Source organism: Leptosomus discolor, chromosome 27, assembly GCF_034619465.1.
Source record: "Leptosomus discolor isolate bLepDis1 chromosome 27, bLepDis1.hap2, whole genome shotgun sequence".
Taxonomy (NCBI): domain Eukaryota; kingdom Metazoa; phylum Chordata; class Aves; order Leptosomiformes; family Leptosomidae; genus Leptosomus; species Leptosomus discolor.
The window spans coordinates 3,244,008-3,260,788 of NC_141417.1; the positions used below are offsets into that span (position 1 = coordinate 3,244,008).

The window sequence follows — 16,781 nt, forward strand, 5'->3', positions numbered from 1 at the left end:
TTAAATGGTTTCATAGTATTAAGGAAAAAGAAAACCTAGGAGGCATTACACTTGCTGGGGCCAAGGACTTGACTTTGTTTTAAAAAGCAGTGGGGAAAAACCAATTTACGCTTTTTGGATTTCATGGCTGCACAGTTAATGTCAGGGTCTCCAAAAATGTGGGCATTTGAAATATTGTCTTGATTTAGAAAAGGAGTAGCGAAGCAGTTCAGGAGTTGGAAGTGAGATATAAGATAAGCAAAAAGTGAGGAAATAAAATTGGTTCCTGTCATGGGAATAAAAAGGGAGAAAGCAAACGCAGGGCTGTTTGTTGAGGTCTATGTTATCCAAAACTGTCAGTGTTCCCCCCTGCAATATGGGATTGCATTGCTCAGAGGAAGGCAGGGGAAACGTGGTTAAATGAGCCAACTTTATTTTCCTTCCTTCTGAGAAGAAAACCAATACGAACCCTGCTTGGATTGAAGAGGACTACGGGCTGCCTATTGTGACATCATGATTGTGACTTCATCAAGTTGCAGCTGGGTAAGTGATCTCGCCGCAGTCACTCCCCGCAGTCGCTCGGTAGGAAGCGTTCTGATAGCAGCTCAAGTGACTGGAGTCTCGCTGTCAGTCCCTTCTTTAACCGAGCGCTGGGCTAACCTGGGAGCAGTGAATGCTCCCATCTGCTCGTGTGAGCTGCCTGTGCCAGCGCTTCCCTCCTCTCGCTGAATCCTCGTTGCAGCCCTTGTCTTTGCCTTTGCTGCAGCTCCGTGTCCTCTGCAAGACCCAGTGAGCCCAGTTACTCTGTGGGTTTGATCTGGTGAGTGCAGCAATGATGACAGGAAAGATGTTTCAACCCCCCCGGGGGCTCTGGTTTTGGTGTTCAGAAGGAGACAGTGCCTGTGCTGTCAGGTCTCACCTCAGAGCCTGCAGCAGGGCTTTTGAGGACGCTGGCTGATAGTGCTCTGTGTCCTTCTAGCACTGCAGCAAAGGAGAGGTTAATAATGCAACATGCCTGCCTGCTGCCCTGGGCTCTATGCTCCTTGGGGTCTGCGAGGGGGATGGGAGCTGGGTAAACTGCCTTTCCCAGGGGAAGGGGGAAGGATTTTCAGCCCTGTAGAGCAGCTCCCTGCATGAACTAGCGGTACCTGTGCCTCTGAAGAGAGCAGGGCCAACAGCCTGGGTTGGTCAGACCCTGCTAGGGTGGAGAAGGGTGTCTTGTCTGAAGTGCTGCGGTGGCTGGCTGGCTTCTGCCTGGGCTGTGCGCAAGTGTGATCCCCTCTGCGCTTCCCGGGGCCTGGCCGCAGGCTGTGCTGCTTGGAATGTGTCCTTGGAGTCAGAAGGGCAGGCAGCCAGGTGAGAGGGAGTGTGATGGGGCATGATGGCTCCGAGCTGGGCTTGATGGTGACCGTTGGATGTGGTGAAGGAAAAGAGAGGGGAGCTCTTGGGGCAGAGAGGGTGTTGGCGAGGGAACTTGTTGGTCCCTGAGGAGGGTGCAGGGGTGGGTATGTACAGCCCCAGGAATGGAGAGGGGGCAGTGATGTCAACCCTGTACCTCCCCTGAGCCCATGGTCCTGAGCATGTGTGACGGTGTGAAATTCAGCTTCTGGGCTCACTTTTGGAAAGTGTGGGTCTCCCCTGGGGCGGTGGCTGACGCTTCCTTTTGTGGCTGGCTTGCAAGCTGCCTTGGGACTGATCAGCCCTGTCCTGAGGAAGAAGCCTGGAAGAGGCTTGGTCTTCTCTCCACTTCCCTGTCTCAGCTACACCTGTGTACCTGGGCAGCAAGGTCTGTGAGAGGGACGGTCTGTCTTAGGACTTTTCCATCTCCAAGCAGGGTGAAGCCCAGCACTGGGTCAGAAAGTGGCGGCTGCAGTCCTCTGCATCCTGCAGGGTGTCCTGAACAGGGTGAGCCTTGCCCGAAGGCTTGCTCTTGCCCGGGAACACAATGCCGCCCTCCCAAGTGAAGTGCGTTAGTGACTGTGGGTCTTCTCGGGTCTGCTTATTTAGGCAGGAGCCTTTTTGTTGGAGAGGACTTGTGGGGAAGATGAACAGAGGACCTGTTCTTCTAGATCATCATGTCACATTTTGCAGTCCCATGGCGTTTGCCCAAGGGTTGGAGGTGTCCTGGACTGATTCTTAATGAAATGCTGGTGATGCTCACTACGAAGCAGGAATTAATCTCCAGATAATCCCATTTGGAAGTGCTCTTGTTTGCCATCTTAGGCAACTTCATTTTTCCCCTGTGGTGGAAACTGCTGGCTGTTTTCCTCCTTGCAGCAGCATCTCTGGCCTTGAAATGAACATGAGGGATCTGAGCAAACCTCAGCAAGCACTGACTCGCTTTAGTGTCAGGCCCTGCACAAGAGCCCTGGGCAGAGGCAGTCAGGTGGAATCCGTCTGGGTGAGCAGAGCAGAGGTGGCTGGAGCTGAGAGCCCATCCGGAGCTCCTCAGTGAGGGCAGGAGGGGGAGTCTGGGCTCAGGGAAGAGGTTAGAGCTGTGTCTGCTGGGCTGTGCTGATCAGGGTTTATTTATTGCAGTGCTTCCCTGAGAATGACAAGGTCGGTTGTGCTGGTTTGTGCATCGGTGTCAGCCTGTGCTGGGAGCCCTGCCAGGGGCAGGCTGGGAGGTGGGGGTGCCAGCAAGGCAGGTGAGCTGGTTGAAGTGGGATCCAGGTTACGCCAAAGTGTGCAGGAGAGGAAAGCAGACAGTCCCTTTGAGGGCAGCGCTGGCACCTGTGGGTTGTGTGTGACTCGATTTTTAGGTTCCATGGACATAGTGGGTGTTTCCCGGCGGTGTGCGGGTCTTTCCTGACCAGTCCAGGGTGCTGGCTCGCTTTCTGGGAGCCGGGAGCCCCCCTGCGGGTTCTGCCGGGAGTTTCTCCGCCGCTGCTCGGTGTCGGGCTGCCCCGGGCAGGGCTGTGGCTGGGCTGCAGCCGCAGGGTGTGTTGGAGGCAGTGTCCTCGCTGGGCGCTTCCCCCGCGCTGCTGGGAGTGCTGGGAGGGGAGGCCCTGTTGGGCGGGCGGCTGCAGTGCCCGTGCCCCGACAGCCGGGGGGGGCAGCTGGTTGGGGGGCCCGGGGCAGCCCCGAGGGGGCAGGAGCTCCCTGCTGAGGCTGTCGGGGGCCGTTGGGCAGCCTGGGCTCCTGCCGCGCTCCCGGGTCTGCCCCTCCGCCGAGCTGGGGCAGGGGGCCCGCCGGCAGCCCCCGCTCCTCTGCGGGCCGGAGCAGCCCTGTCCCCCGTCGCCATGGCAGTGTTTGGGCCGGCCCTGTTGCCGTGGGAACGGGGGCAGCGGCCTGGCTGGCTGCAGGGCCCAGTGTGAGTGTGCCCGGGCAGACTGGGAGAGGAGGGGGGCACTGGGGAGACCCAGAGTAAATAAAAAAGGAGTTGCAAAGTTGCAAAGCCGGGATAGCAGAGAGCAGATGCTGGGGGAAGCAGCTGGGAAAGGGAAAGTAGTAATAGTAAACTGTAAATACTTAAGGCGGGAGCCACAGTTGTAAATTACAGTGTGTAGAAGTGGGGAAGCTCCATCAGACCCTTGAAGGGGAGCTTGGTCCATCTCACTGTCAGCTGACAGCTGATGTTCATGAAAAGAAATATCAGGAAGGTATAACACCAGGCTCCTATTAATTTTCTCAGCTATGGTAGAGCTTTTGTATTACAGTGCAGGATGACAGTACCTAAGTGATAAAATACAGAAGGACTGGAATATAAAGGTAAGATGGCAGGTGGGACTTCCTGGGTAGCAAGAGTTGATTTAGAAAGCCCTCAGCCACTTAGCAGTGGGCTGGAGGGGCAAGAGATTAGTCCTGGAAATTCTGCTTTTCCATTCCTGGCTTCCTTGAGATGCTCTTTCTATGGTGATTGCAGCTAAGGAGGGGATTTCTAGGCAAGAAATGTGATCTTGCTACTTAAGCCTGAACAGGGCAAAATGATTTAACTGAACAAAATTGTTCACATAGCACCCTGATTCTCACGTTTAACAGATCTCCTGTCTTAGTCTTCCAGCAAAGTGTACTAGAAAGGCAAATTAACCAATTACTCCAGAGAGAGATGGTTTGTCTTTGCAGAAGGAAGAAGAAAGAGGGTTTATGGTGTACACTGAGGCAAGATTCAGCCACCAGTCTGTGCTCCTACAGAAAAGCTGAGTCGAGCGTACTGTGGTGCAGAGTGTGCCGATATACACCCAGCCTTTAAGTTCGGAGGGCAATCGGTTGGTATCAGAGCAGCTCTAAGGCTGGTGCTGCTGCTTGAGCCCAAGAGACGTGGGATCCCTTGAAATGAGGGCACTGGCACGTGGCATAGTGCCAGCCACAGGATCTGTGTAGACACAAAGCTGTGCCTTTACATGGAATTCCCTTTTTTTAATTAATGTCTGTTAAGAAATTTGCTGTGTATTCTTGATTTCCTGTCTTTTTCAGCCCAGTGTCCTCAGACAGCTGCTCAGTTGTATTTTAGAGAAGGAAGCTGTTGGACATGTGCACAAAGGGAGTGGGACGCTTTAGGGCCGTATCCAAGTGCTCGTATCAGCTTCTTCCCCGGCCGCCAGCCCAGTGACAGTTATTGCTGCACCGGTGGGTGCACGGTCACACCCGTGGTTCCCTGGCCTGCTCCTGTCCCTCCCAGCTGTTCACAGCCACCAAATAGCCCCTGGGGGTTCAGGAAGCAATGCTGGGCGCTACACATTGTGTAGTGGCTCCTCCCAGAGAAGTATGAATTACGTGTCCTGAGGTGGTGTGTGGCCACTGGGCAGGATGGAGGCAGTTTTGTTGGCAGGAGGGCCAAGAGCCGGGAGGCAGCAGCTCTGTGATACTCGGCAGGATTTAACTATGTACCTGGTCTAAGAGCAGGTCTGGGGAGGTAGAAGGGCTTTTAATGCCTTGTAAAATTGCTGTGGAGCTTGCAGGGGTGGTAGAGTCTTCTAGCTGAGCTGTAGATACTGGAGTAAAGGGAGCCTTGGGGAGGAGGCTGAAGCTTGGATGTCCTTGGTGATCTTCAGCTTGGCACCCTGCTCTGCCACATCTGGGTTTCTGTGACATGTCAGGAATTTCTGCCCCAGCCCTGGGCGTATTTCTTCATTGCTTTTCTAGGTGGTGTTAGCTGTTGTGTCCTGGCCCAGCTGGTTCCTCTGCCCAGGCTCAGGGCATTCATGCTCTGAACCGAAACCTGAGGTGCCAGAGCTGTCTGTGCCCTGAGCCTGGAGTAGATGGGGATTTCTAGTCCTTCCTTAATTTCGGGGCGGGGCGGGGGGGGGGGGCGGTGGAGGGCTGTCTGAGGTGGGGAAGATGGAGATCTCCCCCCACCAGACAGGGGTGCTGGGCTGGAGGCGTGCTGTCTTGTGGGTGCTGTTTTGTCCTGCCTCTGCAGAGAGATGGGTCTGACTTGGTAGTTCTGCGCCTTTCCTTCTAATGTGGGAGGCTGATCCCTGGAGGCTCTAGGGCAGTGGGGCTGTGGGAGAGCCTTACTCCAGGGCTAGAGGGTAGGGGAAGCTGTAAGACTGGGATGGGGGGCGTGAAGGTTGGAAACCCTCTGGAAATAAGCATTGTGGGCATGATGAACAGGATGAATTTCAAGTGAAGTGAAATTGCAGTTAGAAAATTGGAACAAATCATCCAGTTATTCTCAAGACCCAGTAATAAAACGCTGAAATCCAGATTAATGTTGTATCATCCCCATTAGATTTGTCTCTTGAAAAAGAGTTACTTCCAGCTTTAAATCCTAGCTCTTGCTGCAGCAGGTCCTAGTATCCGTAGGACAGTGCTGTGCTCTTGTTTCTTGCAAGAACTAAAGGAAACGGCAACCTTGTTGTTCCCTGAAACTCTAAAGGCCCAGTACCACAACCACGTGCAATGCGGTAGCTGTTTTGGGAGGAAAGGAGTGAAGTTGCTGCTTTGCGTGCAGGATGTGGGTGAGACTTGAGGGGAAGGGAATGGTCATCTTTGTGTAGATGACGTCTTGCTGTACACAGCAAGTCCGCACAAAAAATGATGAGGAAAGAATGGAAGCAGGAGGGAATGTGATCTGTGATTTTACTCAATGTCAAGATCTAAAAAAATTCTAGAGTAGAGCTGGGATTGAGAGCACTGGTCTGTCAAGTCCCAGAAAAGTGGGCAAATCCATCCGTTCCCTGGTCCAGTTAGCCAGAAGGAGAGGGGAAATGATTTCTTGTCCAAAGTAGTGCTTAGTAAATGCTGAACATGTTTATATCTTTGATTTTTGTTGGTGCTTGAGACCTGCTTTCTGGAGTTGTCTTCTTGCCCTTTCTTGCACCCCCACTTTGTGTGACACAACAAAGGGAGGCGGTCTGCAGGCTGGTGATTGGAAGAAGAGTGGCCCTTGGACCTGTTACCCCATGCTACTTGTAGGATAAGAATGCTGGAGAACTGCCATTAGGATAAAGCCTGAAGTGGCCCTGTTTTCACGTGTGTTGCATTTCTATTCGAGCTAGTTGCTCAGGTTCCTTCAATGGTTTCATGCTGCTGGTACAGGCTCTGTAATGCCTGTAGGGAGCCTTGAGTTTGGGTGTTAATAAGTGAAAATTAGGGCCCTTGTTCTCCGTGGAGCAATGGTCTTGGGCACTGTGGTAATTTCATGCCTGGCAGGAGCCATATTTGCTGGATAATTTTTGTAACTTTAAACAACCAAGTTAGCCTTGAGAAACTCTAGTTCTTCATCAGAGTATTGAACTCGATGCTCCATTAGTGAGAAACATCCCCAGGGTTCTTGCACAAAGGGTGGACATTTTGGTTTGCAAAGCAGGAAAGTGGTCTGATTTTGTTAGTGCTCGAGGCAGCAGCAGTTGCTGGGGTTAAGGTTGTTCACAACAGTCTGAGCACTTAGTAGGGTCAGGCAGAAAGTCAGGTCAGCTGCTCTTGCAAAGTGAAGCAGCTGAGTGACACCTTGCTTCTGTTCCCACCAAAAGAGTAGTAGAGGACAGTTTGGATATTAGAGATTTGGATAATCATTCCAGTAAATGGAGTTCCAAAAGTAATGAAAGTGTGGGGAGAAATGCCAGCAGGCGCTGGGGTGGGTGTGTGGCCTGTGGGACTGCACGCACAGCAGCAGGCTGTTTTGGCTCGGAATGTTTGTTCTGGGGTTTTACTTGTATGAATTTTAACTCTGCCACTTGCTATGGTCTGATCCTGAAGCAGGGTGGGGAGGCCTGAACGTTCTGCGCTTATGAAGGATGCCCCAGCCTGGAGACACAGGCGTATCCTTTGGGTCTGCCGTGAAGGGGACTCTGGATTGTCAAAGTCCCTTTGTTGCTTCTTCCAGGTGAGCTGAGACATGGCTGCTGCCAGGATCCGTCGCTCCATGGGGTCCTCCAGAACGGCCAATGGATTCCAGAGCAAAGTGGTAGCACCTTGCAATCCGAAGCTGGTCAGAGAGGCAGAGGAGCCTGTAACTGTAAGTACCTGCTGAGGCCAGGTAGGAGCTGGTTAAGGCTGGAAACTGCCCGTGTTTCCCTCCTCTGCCGGCCCCCCCTGTTGTGAAGCAGCATCGCGAAGCCAGCCACCCCCTCCCCATCTCTTTGCTGCCATGCTGCTGTTGGAGGTGGCTGCCATGGTGCAGTGGGGGATGGACTGTGTGCTGCTTGAGAGAAAGTCCAGAGTCTTGCCTGGATGTGCCGCCGGAGCGGAGTTAAACGGATGTACTGGGCATTGCACTGGAATGGCTGAAGCACGAGCGTGTCCTTCTCTCCATCCTCTTGGCGTGGGCAGTGGTATTTTCTGTTGGGCAGGCGCATTTGCCAGTGCTGCTCTGAGCATAGCTGCCATCCAGGCAGCTGGGCATGTGGTGGGCTGCTCCAACTCTGCCTGAAGACTTGACACCTGCTGCTCCCAGATAGAACAGGCTGCAAACCAGTTGTTTGTAGCTTGTGTTCTTTGTGGAGCCCCGATCCAGCCCTGCAAAGAGCAGTGGAGTCAGGGCAATTCCTCCTTCCCTTCCACAAATGTCCCCTTTGCTGACTGGAGCTCACTTGACTGGAGATGACCTAGTGCTGAGGCTCTGTCCAGGAGGTATCTGTGTATACTTTTGTGGAGGGGTCTGTGAGGCCGGAACAGAGATAGAGCAAGTGCTAATTAAAAAGAGAGAACTAAAACTCGGACCCATTCCTTTCCACCTCCGTCTTGGCACAACACTGCTGTTCTGCTTTCCTCTGAGGCACCCAGCAGAGACGTCTCCATACGCGTGTTGGCATTGTGCAAGGGTGGAGTTGGGGGATTTCTGATAACTCCTCCCCACTCTTTTCAAAGGTCATTGGCTCGATCCAGCAAAACTAAAGAGGAAACCAGTGCCTGAAGAGCAGAAATCCCCAAAATGTCACACCAAATCATGAAGAAGCTAATGGGACAGAGCCACTTGGTTATGGCATGTGTATTCTGCTCTATATCATTAATTTACTGATGTTAAATATTTCAGCAGGTGACGTAGGGTTCTTCCAGGACTATGCGAGTGGCTGTGATCCCAAATTTTTCATCAGTGGCACTTGACGAGAAAAGCCTTCCTGAACAAAGGCATTTCTGTACATCTTGCTGGTGTTTTGCATTTCAGCTGACTCCCTCTGCCTTCCTGAAGGAGATGTCTCTCACCACCAAGCAGAGGCTGGCCAGCACTCGGGAGATGAGGCGGCCCCGGATTATCCATCTTCTAGACAGAAGTGAAACCTTTCATCCAAAGGTAGCCTTTTCCTGCCCTTTTCCTTGCTGTTTGATGTGACATGTGAAGAGGAGGCGTGCTTGTGACAGCCTTGCCTCCAGCTTATCTGAATACCTCAGTGACTAGGTCCTGCTGTCCTTTCAAACCGCTGGTGGTGGTGGAGTTCCTTCTGCTGGGGGAAAGGTAAAACATTTTTCCCTGGTGAGAGGTTGAAGTCCTGATCTGCACTAAGCCGATGTAAATACCCTCCGCTGAAGCTGGTGGGTTTTGCTGGAGTTTAGCTGATGTTGCTGACAGCACGATCCTGGGGGAAGGCTGGGGCGGGACACGAGGGCATGAGCTTGCCGTGTTCCATCCTGCTGAAATAGCCGCCTCTTGCTTTGGTGTAGTCACTGTCAAATGCTTGGGGTCACAGGACTCCCTGGGTGGTGGCAGCATTGGCCTTTGCAGGCTGAGGGCCTGTGGTGTTTACTCAGGATTTAACAAAACTAGTTGCATTAGTGCTTTGGGTTGGAACAACGTGTGGGACCCGTACAGGGTGTTGGATTTTGCAGGCTGCCAGGTATAGCGGGGAATTGCCCCGGGCAGAGAGGAGTGGAGGTGCTTTATCTGGGTCCATGTTTGCTCTGATGTATGTTTAAAGCTGCTTTTCTTGCAGAACTGCTCAGTGTAACACAGTCCAAGTGGGTAGGTCACCGAGGTAGGCTGTTGAGTGGAAAATTGCCAGCAAGAGACCTGTAACCAATTGGTTCAGGATTGCCCTGGTCAGCACGGGAGGTTGGGAGGGCATCAGATGAGGGCACAAATAACTGGCGGTGTGCTGCAGCTGCTGGCTTCAGTGTGACAGTGACTTCTGTGGAGAGGCAGGAGACCTGCCTGTGCCTTTCGAGGGGGGACAGTGCAGCTGAGGGGAGACAAAGCAGGGAGGATTTTTCTCAACGTAACGCCTCTGCTCTGTAAGCATTTGCTGATTGTGTGTATTTTCAGCATGCTTCCGCAGTGGTGTTAAATAAAGCAGCAATAACAGAATACAATAGCAGATCCATTTAAAGCTCATGGAAACAGGAGATACCAAGTCCAGTCTTACTCAGGTTGGCCAGTAATGCTGAGAAAAGAGCTGAGCCCTGTCAGCATCCAGCATTCACCTCGCTTGTCTTTCCTAGTTAGTGTGTTACTTTTTTTTTTTGCCTTACCTCCTCTGGTACTGTTCTCTTCTTCCTGGTTTCCAATATCCAAAAAGATATTGGGGATGTGTGGGACTCGGTCTCTCTGTCTCAAAGATTACCCCCAAATTGTCTCCCATGGAGTCTCCTGTAAATTCTTGGGTTTCACTTGCTCCATGAGTGCTCACGGCTCTGGCAGCAAGTGCTCTGGAGCTGTGTGACCACATTAGCGCAGAGCTCTGCTGGAGGTAAGTGCTGCCTTCCATTTTGGAGACGGAAACCTGGCGAAACCCCTACCAAAAGAGCTTCTTAGCTTGAGCGTGCTCAACGTGGTCCAGAAACCTGATCAGCTCAGAACACAGGTGGGTGAGCTGCCGCTTCCCTGGTGTGAGCTGGGCAGACGTAGTCACCCAGAGACTATACTTCCCTGGAGATCAAGGTAGTGTAGGATTCTCCTTCATGAATCTTTCTGCCAGCAACTGAACTCTCACTGCTCTGTCTTGCATCTCCAGTTCTCAGCAGTTGACCCGGAACAGAGCTCATTTCAGCCATTCCCATCAGAGGTGGTATTCCAGAGCTACGTCCCCCATGAGGTCTACGAAGTGCCCCTGGTTCTGAGGAACAAGGACAAGGTAAGTGCTGGGAGGCGGAGGTCTAGCACTGTGTTGGAAGAGGAGAGCAGTGCAGTTCCCGTGGTGTACGGCATAGCAAGGAACCTGCTGCAGCACAGCGCATCCAGAATGGAATGTCTTCCACCTTTATTTTGCAAGATGGTGGAAATCTTCCCATAGTGGGGATTCTCCGTCTGATTTTGGCCAGGCGTTGGTGGTATCTTAGCCAAAGGAGCTTTTCTAGTCAGCATCCTTCCCCTTGAAAGCCCTGGATTGATGGGGTGTTGAGGGCTGTACAGTTCTACCTGCTCTTGTGCTTTACCTCAAGTGTGCACCACGTGCTGGTGGCTCCTTGGTTAATCTCGGTTTCTGGCAGGACATCTCTGCCTCTCCCAGCCTGTTGAGCTGCCTCTGTGCAGCTTCCTGTCAAAGCACAGGGGCTGAGTCTTCTCAGCTTCCTGATGGAAAGAGTTCTAGTTAGTGGCATCAGCACTCCAGGAAAGGTGTTTTGAAAGAGCGGTGGGGAAAGACTGATTCAGCAGCAGCGGTGGGAGGCCTTTAGGTGCCACTTGAGGTTCCTGCTAAGCTTAATTCAGTTCTGCTCAGGTTGTTCTAAGCCAACGTGGCTCTCTGCTTTCCCTTTGGAGAGCCACAGCCCATCCAGAGTAATGTGCTCTTGAAGGTCTGCACCTTAAAATGATTCGTTTTGTCAAGTAGAGATTTCCCAAGAAAGCTGAGAAGGGAAAAGATGAAAAATGTCAGCAAATTTGTTCCTCTGTAAATAGGAAAACGGAGACCTTTAGAATTTCAGCAGGGGAAGCATTTCCTCAAGTGGGGCCTGCGCCAAGAGCAACTGGTGGGAAAAGACAGGAGGGAGGAAAGGAGCCGAGTTAAAAAGTGCTCTGGGAGAGAACATTGTGTGCGCAAGGGTTTGTCTTGAACAGTCAGGGTACTGGAAGCAGAGAAAGGTCAGAAGAAGAAAGGTGTAATTAAAGATACTGTTTGTAAGGAAGAAGAAGAGGTATACATGAGAGGAGGGCAAGATGGGGAGATGGACTTGTACCTGAGAGCCGGTGCATGGACCCCCTCTCCAAATCTGCCTGTTGGGGGAAACAACCAAGTGGACAAAAAAAAGCTGTCAGGGCATATTGCAGGTGGAGAAACAGCAAGAGAAGTCAAAGTAGCTTCTGAGAGAACAGATTTTGACAGGGAGACGGTTGAAAATGGGAGACCCTTTGGCAAGGAAGGATGCAGGTGTGGTCCCTCCGTTATTCCTGGAGAGTCCTGTGCCGTTCCTGGCCCGGTGTTCAGCCTGGGAACATCAGAAAGGTGCAGCATGGATGCCCGTGCCCAAGGGATACCATTCGAGTGGTCCAGACTGATCCTGGGCACTCTTTCCTGTAGGTATCCTCTTTTCCAATTAAAATGTGCCTCAGTTTTCCTTTTCCTATGGCTCTGCTTTATTCCCACTAAGTCTTTTGGCTTCAGATGCTCCGTTATCCATGTGACACTTCAAAATGTCTGACTTTGCCTGTTGGCTGGTACTTGGCAAACAGTTCATTTGCTCTCTTCACGCTTCCTCAAGTGGAAAAGAACCTGTGCCTCAACATTTCTGCTGTTCCCAGTAAAAAAAAAAAAATCAACTTGTCGAGCTGCACCTTGGGGTTTGTCTGCCCTGTAAAGGGGAAGCAGTGTGGGACCTGTTGATTTTTTTCAAAGTGAATTAGTTTTGAAGCTAGTAAGACCTCAACCATTGGACAGCAGTGGGGTAAAAGTAAGATCAGTTCTAAGGGAAATCCTTGGCATGTCTAAGTACACAAAGATAGAGGTGATAATGCCAAGAGAGGTTTTTGTATTCTAATTTTGTTGGCTTTTGGTAATATCCTGGAGAAAAGCAACGTTGTGCTCTGTCTCAAAGTTTTCTCACCCGTTTCCCAGATTCCTCTGAATACTGACTTCTACTACGAGGTTGTCTGCTCCATAAAAATCTGGCTAACAGCGAAGTGTATTCCAAACAGAGGCTCTGGAGTCATTCCAATACAGAAGTGTTTCGCCATATGCTTACTGCTCTTACCTGTGTGTTGAAAAATGGCTTCTCTATCTTCAGGCTGCTCCTCGCCACCCTCAGAGATGATCTGGGTGGCTTTTGCTGAAGGTCTTGGCCACGTGTGCTCATCTCCCAAGGGACTTGGTGACCAAAACATTTGTCTGCAGAGTGAAATTGGCTCCTGGAACACACTGCCCTGGAACTTTTGCTGGGAGCAAAGGGCGTTTGGAGAGTTCAGGACTGCCTTGGCCGTGGGTTGTCAGGCTCGGATGAGTGGTGCAGAATGAACCTCCATTTTTCCCAAGCCTTGGGTGGGTTTGTTTCTCATCAAAGCTGCCTGTCAGTCAAAATTGCCTGTTTTAGCCGTTCTGAGATGAGATTTGGTACTCCGGGGTTGGCATCTGTGTGCTAGAAAATGCCTCTTTGCTCTCTTTGTGCTCGTGGTATCCCAGAGGGCAGAAACCTGCAGCAGGGTGCCTGCAGGGACTGCTGGGTGTGGGGAGGAATACCCCTAAATCTGGCTTGCCTGCACTGGCAGCTGCCTGGCTACAATCGCCAGGCAGCAAGAGCCTCTGGAGAGCAGAGACTGGCTTTTCATAACGAAACCCCACTGTGAGTCAGTGCTGGTCCTGTCTTTCAAGGCAGAAAATGCCTTTGAAGCCCGTAATTGGTAGGCACAGCTTGGGGGGTCCTCTGGCTTCCCATCCTTTTGGCAAGTTGACTGCTCTGATCTTCTGCATCAACCTGTCCTTGAGAGTGTCTTGCTTCTCCCTTGCTTCTTTACAGCCCCCTTTAAGTTCTCTTGGCCATCTTGTTTCTGGGGTCGTCTCTTTGCCTTCCTGTGTTCCTCCTCTTGCTCTTCAGGTTTGCTTTTATTCCCAGTAAGGCCACAATATCTGGGATCTCTGTCTCTTACTGGTCTGCCTGCATGACTCTAGCCCTGCAGCTTGACTGTCACACTCCAACCCAGTAGGTTAGAAGTGAATTTCTTCCTTGTCCCAGTATAACAAACACTATTTTGCCTTCAGATAATACATTCTCCCTCTGGAGGCATGACTGCATGGATGCGTGCAGGCAGAAACAAGCAGGTTCTTTGGGCTTGGTGAATACGGGGATGACTTGATTCAGGTTCTATATCTGCGTACTGCCGGTGTCTTACCTGCTTGGGGAGTCCTTCACAGCAGGGCACAGAACTCTTTTGGCCAGGCAGAAGGGATTCAGGTCCACCCTTGTGTATTATGTGCGTGTACCTCTGGAGCTAAAAGTGCTTGGGAGGGGTGGCTAAGGAAGGATGTCACCAGGGCAAGGCCAGGTCTCTTCTCATGTTTCCGCGAGTGGCAAAATCTTAGTTTCATGTCTTTCCTGCAGGTTTCTCGGCTGCTGAAGGTCGTCTTGGAGAGCTCCCCTTATTTCAAGTTGATCGGCGCCAATAACGTGTGCCGTAAGGTAGCCCCTGGCATGCTTTCAACGTTCCGCATCGTTTTCATCCCTGACGAGAACAAGGTAAGGCTGGAGGTCCCCGGAGACTGGTGCCTTCAGCGGACGGTGACCCTGGGGGGTTGGATTTGGAAGAGGGCAGCTGGTGTGGGCTTTTGGGAACTCTCCTGGTTGCAGGGGCTCGCGCTGGAGCTGGAACTGGGAGAAACTCTTTCCCCATGGTGAAGATTATGCTCCCGTAAGCTGAAGGCTCTTACATGCTTCAGACTGTTTTTATCTTCAGTGCTGGAACATTTACTGTCTGTTGGCTTCAGGCGTGAGAGTCCACTGTCTGCGGTGGAGCAGCCTCTCAAGATGTTGGTTTCTAGTATCTGTCCCTTGCTGCATAGGTATGGGTTTGCTCCACTACCTATAAATACAAAAGTCTGTTTAAAAGCGACCAGTTACTTGGAGGACCCAAAGCGAGCCTGGCGAGATTGAGGACCACTACCTCTGCAAACTGGAGTCACCTTAGTGTATGTCATGTTGGACACAGTAGTGAGAGAGCAGAACATGAACAGTGTCCTTTTTCTTGCACACTGGGATAGCCCACCCCTTGCTGTGAGGTCTGCTGCAGGCTGTGGTCGGGCAGGCTGCAGCTCCTCACACCCTGGCATTGCGTGGTGCTGCGAGCCACTGCGGTGGGGACTGACGGGCTGTGCTTTCCCTGCCTGCGCTTTCTTGAGCGCTTGCGAGGGAAGATGCACACGGAACAGTAGGAAAAGGGCAGGGAGGGGTGTTGATAAGATGTTTAGCCATCTCTCTACTCACTGGTAGGGGTTTAATTATTCTGGAAAATCCTAGAGGAACAAATAGATCCAGAGAGCTTTTCTCTCTTCCCATCTGGCAACCACTTGCCTGCCTCACCCTGGGCTGGAGCGAAGATGATGCTTTTTCCTACCCTCTGTTTTCAGGCCTTGCAGCTGTGCTGTCCCTGAGGGCACTTGCCTGCCTGCGATCCAGCTGGGAGTCTGGGCGAGAGGGTGGGCTGTGCACACAGCAGGGAGCCAGCCTGGCACAGGCACGCTGAGCTCTGGGTGTCTGTAACTCAGCCGGAGGTTGGTGTGCTGCAGGTGACTGTGAGACCTCTGCCTGAAAGAGCACGGCTAGAAATGAAGGGGCAGGTACAGTCTGCAGGCAGACACGTCACCCCAGAGCCTGGGGGGTGCCTGGGTCCTCACGCCTGGCGTTGTGGTTGCTCTGCCGACAGGCCCCTATTCCGTGCCCAACACGTCGTGCTGCTGCTCGGAGGTTTGACCACCAGTGCTGTGGCCCTGGCCAGTCTGATTGTCAGTGCTGTGATGGGAAGGGTCAGTGCTCTTATCTGGAGGCTTGTTAGTACAGAAGGATTTAGTACATGGCATGGGAGGGAGGAAGCGTCGCAGGGAAACAAAGGCAGGTTGATTCCTTCCACCAGCATCCTGCTACCACTCAGCGTGACTTTGTTGGAGAGGCAGGTCAGGGGATAGCTTTGAGCCAGCAGATGTTTCTGCCCTGGGCCAGAGGTGCAAGATTTCTTTGGGTGGACCTGTTTTCTCATCTTTCGGTTGCTGCTTGATTTTAGTTTAGCGCTGTGTCCTACCCTCAGACAGCATGGATATAGAGAACTGGAGAGGAAATGCCCTGTGGTGCCTAGCTCCCCATGCTGGTGAAAGAATATGTTCCTTTGGAGGGACTGAGAAATTATTTAACGTCATTAATATTTAGGGTAAAAATGATGTTGGCCGAGGGCAGTTCTCCCAACTACCCAAGTGACAAAAGAGCTTAATCTCGCTGAGGTAGGTTTTGCAAAGGATCCTGGTGCCTTTAAAATGGGATTTATTAGCATTAATTAGTGTCCATTTTTGGGGTGGAAGAGGTAAATTGGTGCCCATGAAGGGCAAAGTGCTGCTCTTCAAGTTCAGAGAGGCAGCAGAGCAACACATGACCATCACCACAGACAGAAGCAGGGCGAGAGAACCCCGAAGAGCACTAGTGTCCCATACTTTGTGCCTTGTCTCACCCTTGAACTGGCTGGTGTCTGGAGCAGGGAGCTCTGCCAGCGAGAGCTCCTCTGCACAGCTTCAACACCCCGGCGGGTTCTGCCCACCTGGGTTTTGTGCTCTTTGCAGGGGTTGTGCCGGGCACCGGGAGGGGGATGCACGCTGCTCGGTGAGGAGCACGTGGGGATTTATACAGCAGAATCAGAATTTTGTACAAATGGAACGTTTTGTCTCGTGCTTGATGACGTGTGAGGCAGCGAAGTACCAGAGTGCTGTAGCTCAGCTGGAAATGCATCGACAGCGCAGTCGGGAGGCGCACAGCACCTTGAAAGCCCCTTGGCAGAGAGGGGCAGGCTTTGGGAAACGGCCCTGTAAAGCCGCCTGCGTTGGCCTGCCGGTCGCTGGCGTGCGGAGTATCTGTGTTTTAGTTGGGGAAGGCTTATGAGTGCTGCCTTTGAACAACCTCTGCATCTCTGCTGCACCGTGATCCACAGGGACTGGGGAGAACCCAGTGACCTGGGATGCAAGTCCAAACCCCTCTGTCAGGGCTGGAGAGTCCTGCTGTTGTGGGGTCGGTTTATAGAATTCTCTTGCTTCAAATCTGCTCTTCCCTGGGGCAAATCTGACTTGAGCGAAGTCGCTCCTGAGTCAAGGCAGTAAAATTGTATCAAGGCACCAAGTCGCTTCTTCTAGAGCCCTGACAAGAGCAACTTGATGGAGGCATCAGCCACCCAGCAGAGAGGAAGCAAGGCTATTTCCTATGTCCCCTGAGGCTGGATGAGAATTGAAGGGAAATTGAGATTAGACACAGGAAAAACTCTAGGGTGGAGCTGGAATAGGCTGCTGAGGGCAGGGGTGGAGTTGTTG

At 52.1% G+C, this 16,781-nt stretch overlaps 1 pseudogene; it reads left to right on the plus strand.

Moving 5' to 3' along the window:
* The first annotated feature begins 7,288 nt into the window (after positions 1–7,288).
* The window catches only part of LOC147413517 (axonemal central pair apparatus protein HYDIN-like), a 115,702-nt pseudogene continuing 106,209 nt past the window's right edge, over positions 7,289–16,781 (plus strand).